This window comes from Charadrius vociferus, unplaced genomic scaffold, assembly GCF_000708025.1.
Source record: "Charadrius vociferus isolate BGI_N301 unplaced genomic scaffold, ASM70802v2 scaffold134, whole genome shotgun sequence".
Lineage (NCBI taxonomy): Eukaryota > Metazoa > Chordata > Aves > Charadriiformes > Charadriidae > Charadrius > Charadrius vociferus.
The window spans coordinates 628,128-634,132 of record NW_009648333.1 but is presented as its reverse complement, the minus strand read 5'-3'; positions in this window follow the sequence as shown (position 1 = coordinate 634,132).

The window sequence follows — 6,005 nt, the reverse complement described above, 5'->3', positions numbered from 1 at the left end:
GCAAGGGCACAGTAAAAGCTGCTGCCACCACCACTCTATGCCATTAGCAAGGGCACCACCTATTGTTGATCTACCTGATGCATTCCACCAGCACACACAACATTTAATTATACTCCAATAACGTGGGCTGAAAATTTCTGTTTGCCTCAAGCAGCATTTTTGGTTTACCACACTTCAATTTTTGGCCTTAAAGTTCAAGTCATTTCCATAAGCAAGGACAGACTAAAATATTCCACTTCTCACATTCAAATAGGGAGGAGGACTCAGAAATCCCCAGAGTGCCATCGAGGAGCAAACTCCCAGCTGCAATCAGAGAGGATCTCAGAGCTGGCCCAGCACACAAAGAAGGGAACTGAAACAGAATCCGGTGAATCAGGATGGACTGTTAATAAAGTGTAGTAGTCAAGCTGGGTCTTCGCGAACTACTGTCCTATCTCCAAAGGAGGCAAGTCCAGTAGCAGCACCTCCACTTTAAAACATGACCATTTAAGAGACTAATCCCCAAGCTGGACCTTGAGCCACACTGCCGGAGCAGGGAGTCCTTCAAGTAAGGAGCCCGCAACCAACCAGACATTCACCAAATCTGTGGTCTTGTAGCTGTGGCTCAGATGCAGCCCTATCAGATCTCAGCCAGCATCTGCTAAGCTTTCATGAGTTCCCAAAACCTTATTAGCTAGGGCTTTAGTGTGCAAATGCACAAACCTGGCGTGTTTCGGCAGTCTACCCAAGCTACGAGGCAATGAAGTCATAGGAATGACTCTGCAGGAGTTAACTAGGGTCGAGTCCACTTGTCCTCAACCTGAGCTGATAAAATAGGCTGGACTCTAGCCAGCACTTTGCTCTTACGTGTCTTTCCACGCTTCCAAGAACACGGAATACCCACACTTGACCTGCACAGAGCAGGCTTGGGAAAAGCCAGGCTTACTAGCTCTGAATCCACAACGATGCAGGGGTTGTGCTTCCTCAGGCTCCGACCTCTCACTGCCCCTGACCTAAGGGGTCTTGCTAAATGAGGTCTATCCAGAAGACCTCCCTACCCCAAACGCTCCTCTTTACAGTGGTCATACCTGCCCCTCCCCTCAACATACACCACTGCCCTCACTCTCCCACAAAATAAGCTAGGCCTGAACAGCAGCTTTTCAGCTACTTCAGGCCAAAAAAAAAATCTGAAACCATGACCCTCATTTTCAGTAATGTGAGCATTCAGCTCCCACTCGCAACGCTTAAAATCAGGCCCCAAATCTGTTCCTTTTTACGCATGCAGATGGTTGCTTCATCTCCCTACAGATGGCATCTTGAAGTCAAGGCAAGTGGCTTTCATGCAGAACTCCAAGACTACTACTTGACAAAAGTTGATACAAGCTGAAATGTAGTCTTCCAAGGAAAGACAGAAGGCTAAGCTTGTGGCAAAAATCCTTTATTAAACTAGATATTGTAAATTCCTTTTCACATTAGAAATTCTAAATGCAAATTACAAAACAGTATTTCAGTAAAAAATGAAAGTTATAGTTAACAGCAAAATTACAACTTTATACAAATAAAAAAATCATTTTTTTATTTTAATTTAAAAATAGACATCGATATCTTCCAATGTACTGGTCCTAACAGCTTTTACAACTGGTAGCTGCAATACTAGGTCTTTTCACATGCATATTCGCATATAGTCATTTAATCCTCTGCACAGTTTATGTAGCTGAAATAGCATGTACAGTTGGGCTTTGGTTGGGTTTTGTGTGGTTTTTGTTTTGTTTTGTTTTTTTTTTAAAGAGAACATGATACTTGGGAATTGTGGTAAGTCAATGAACTCTTCTCCACTACAGTGTTCATACTCTATCCTCTCCTCAGCTCTGTGAAGAAGGCAGTATTATTCTGAAAATGTGAATTGCATTTGAAGACATAAGCATCAGTAATGTAAAGTCTATGTATAATTTCTCATATCACATTTATGGCAATCCTTCTTTGCCATTGTGAACAACGAAATTATTCTCTTGTCTACCCACCATATTTTCTGACAAGATTAAATAACAATTTGGTTACATTTCACCTTCTCAAGTAAAACCTTCTAGAATACATGCTTGTATTCTAGAAGCACGTAAAGATCTTCCTTGACATTGTACACATTCACAACAGTCATGTTCCAGATGTTCTAGGTTATGACTAGAGCATCTAGATATTGTTTAAATGGCAATTCCCAAGTCACAATGTGTTTCCAACACCCACAAAGAAATACCAGTTAATTTGCCTGAGGTGTCCTTCAACAGGCCTATAAAAACATTAAGTTTAAATAAAATTGTACCACATACTATTAAAAGAAAAAGCCAGTCATTAAAATATTATCAAGGTATCTTGAAATATTTTTTTAAAATCACTTTTGCCCTACTACTTTCACAATCAACTGAAATATATTTTCAAATACATTACTTAAGTGAACAACTTTCTTCTTAGCACCTCTGGGCCTTTTTTATTGTCTTTACTGTAAGATTACTCTTTAGTGCTAGCACAAGCATTAAGTTTTGTATTTAAAAAAAGATAATTTTCCTAAATTAAAAACTGGGATAAATGTTACAATATTTTCTTAAAAAGAAAGCAAAAGTCACATATTAAAGGCTACTAGTCATCACAACCGCATGCTGTTGAAGAAGAGAATAAGAAGTGGTACACAAAATAGGTATTTTAACAGTTGCACATTATTTCAGAGTGCTGGTGGCAATACTGCTAAGTGCTACTTTAATCAAAAGTATATGATGATGCAGAATTTACAAGATACCTCAGGATTCTCATCGATGTAACTGCAAAAGACATCTTTTCAGATGGAAGTTCTAAACTGTAACCTACTTTGAAATACCATTTTGAAACAATTATATTTGATATAATTCATCCCACTATACACTATAAAAACAATCGAAGAAATACAAGAAGTCCAGTGGTGGTTTTTTTTCCTGGACAGTTTGGCAGGTAGCTGAAGGCGTGGAGACCCTTACTAACAAAACTCTACTTTCTTTCTCTCTGTGTGCTGATCTTCTGCTCCATTCTGTACCCAGCTCAGCACAGCTTTTAAGCACACGCTTAAGCACCTACAGAAGAAAAAGGCTGAGCTCATCATATTTGCTCTGAGTTGCAACTGCAGTGCCTCACCCTGAGCTGCTGAAGGTGATGGAGGCTCTGTCACTAACTTCAATAAAGGCAAGACCAGTTCTGCCCGTTACGGCTTTAAACCATCATCTTCCATCAAAGTTCAGCCTGTAATCAAACAGCAGCTACTAGGTGAATGATCAACCTATAACCAGGATAGGGTATTCAGAACACGTTAGTGAACCTCAACCTGCACCTGAAGGGACAGTGGAGAGAGGGAGAGAGAGAGAGAGAGAGAAATACTCCAAATTGCTCTTCAGCTATGTACTCCTCTGCTGACTTTGTCAGACTAGAGAAAACAAACTCTCCTAGTAAAGGGTGGAGCTGAGGTTTTGCCCTGAATGTTTTTTATGCATTTATCCAAACAGGACTAAGAGACAAAATAATATGGAGGGTCATCAAAATGCAGTGGGAACAGCTTCTTTTCTGAAGAGTCCTAGCCCTCTTCCAGAGAATGTTTACACACTCTATGCCTGAATCTCTTTTGTCCCCTTGATGTTGCATTTTTAGCTTGCAGTGGTGATTTTGAAAGAGACTTGGCATGTGGTGAATTCAAGAACACCCCTGAGCACACTGGTCAGAGCATTTTCTGGGGAAGTGAGAGTCAAGCGCAATCGTCATCCCCTTGCTAAGCCAGAAGAAGGTAAAAAGCTGTGTTTCCCATCTCCAGGGTAAACTTCTCAACAACTGGATTACGATGAACAGATGGGCAAGACAGTGACTTTTTCTGCTTGTCTTTTGAACCGAAATCTAAGCTGTCTTTGTCCAAGTCAGGAATGGTGTGAACACACCAAGTGAATCAGGCCACCTCCCAGAACAACCACAAGCACTGGCACTTCCCTGTTTACAAGCACATCACTGTAGTAGCACTTGGGCACCCAGCAGCTCAACACACACCACTTCTGAGCAGGCACTGGGACCTTTGCTGGGCAACTCAGCCACTCAGGCCAACCAACAGGGACCACACTTTAAAGAACTGCCCATCCATTCATTATAAACAGTAGCACTGAGGAAAACCTGTTCAGGAGCAGAAGGAAATTCCTTGGTCCAAAAGAAAGATCCTAGCTCTGTTGAGGCAATTCTAGCATCTGCAACCCTGGACAGCTGATAGTCTGAACGGCTGTCTCGAGTCCAAGTGCCTAAATAACATCTCAGTCCATTTGAGGCACTGTCACAGAGGACGGAGCATGGGCTTCACCACACAGGACATCGTGCAGTGGCAGAAACAGCTCTGCTAGTGCTGTTTGGGGAGCACAGATCTTTTGTATTTCACCCACTGGTTATCAGAGCAGCCCAGAGAGAAAGAAAAAGAGAAGGGACACAATTCAGATGAACTAAGTACCCACAGAAAGTATAAAACTTATTATGACAGTCTATTATTCCAGTAACAGTCCCTTTGATTAAACATTATTCAAGCTATTCTTCCACTTGAAATCACCAGGAAAAGATTATTGTATCTGTTGAAGCACGACAAACTCATTTTTAAGTTTACTGTATATTGCATTCACTGTGTATATATTACAGTAAATATGGATATTCAGGAAACATCACGTCTTTCAGTTTGTCAGCAACTTAGACACATTTTCAAGTGAAACATATTTCTGTGCACAGCTTTTCTCACAGAAGTTCCCTGCTTATTACTACCCATGCACACAAATGGCAGAACTTGCACACATGTATAGATTCACACACAAATTCTATGTGCACGTAGTTCTTGGGTAAAATTTACTGCAAAAGTGGTTTAAAAATGAAAGAAAAATCTCTCCCATTAATCCTTAAACTATTAATATTATCCCGAATACAGAACTCATACCTGTTCTGAAAAAGCCTTACAACAAAAATTCGTATGCCTTTCAAGAGGCAAAGATGTAAATAAAAGTAGCAACACATCCTAGAAGATATTTCTCTGAAAAAAAGTTCTGATTGCTTACTGAAAGCACTTGCCAAAGCACAGATGTTTATATTTAACTGGGGGCAGGGGGGTTGGTGTTTGTTTTTTTTTGTTGTTGTTTTGGTTTTCTTTACACAGGTATTTCTAGATACTGATGCAACAGCAACAGAATAACTTTTGTCCTCCCAGACTTCCCAGTTAGGCAATTACTACTGTAGTATTAGCACTCACTTTGGTGTTAGAATACATTTAAAACGTCTCACAGACAATCATAGTTTCTACAAGGACATCACCAAATTTAATACAGACAGAATGAAGACACATCACTATCAGACAACTGTAAAGTGGAACAGTACTCACTTTGCTCCATTTAAAAAGCAAAAAAGGAAGAAACACTTTTAATCCAGTAGATGTTGAAAAAAGTATGGGCATTTCCTGCAGAATTACAGTATTAGCTAAGTGTAAGTAGAGACTGAACTACAGCGTTGTATTTTTCACTTTAGTGGATCACAGTAAGTCTGCAAAATTACCAAGCACACAGCTGGTCTTAACACACAGTCCTTTATATACAACTTCCATCAATATCAGAAGTTTAGAGTGCAGTAAGGACAATAGAACTGGTCAACCCATCACAAAACAACCACTAAAAAAGACTACTCAGCCTTTTGAAGAAACATGGAGATATTTAGCACTCAGCTGTTACTGGATTTGAAATATCAGTAGTTGCTGTGTTCCCACCTCCACTGTGCTCTTCTGAAGCGTTCAGCACAAAGTTCTTAATCACAAAATAACTTTGTACAAGGTATTACATTTTAAAAGCACAGGATCCACAGCAATTAAAATGTGAGGGTCAAAAGACATAGACAGGGTACACTGAGAAGACACTTATATTTAAAAACTGTACCTTATTTTCCCTTTAAAACATCATATACTGCGCAAAATTCTTAATATACATTTCTGTGACTTCAAATCCTGTATCTTC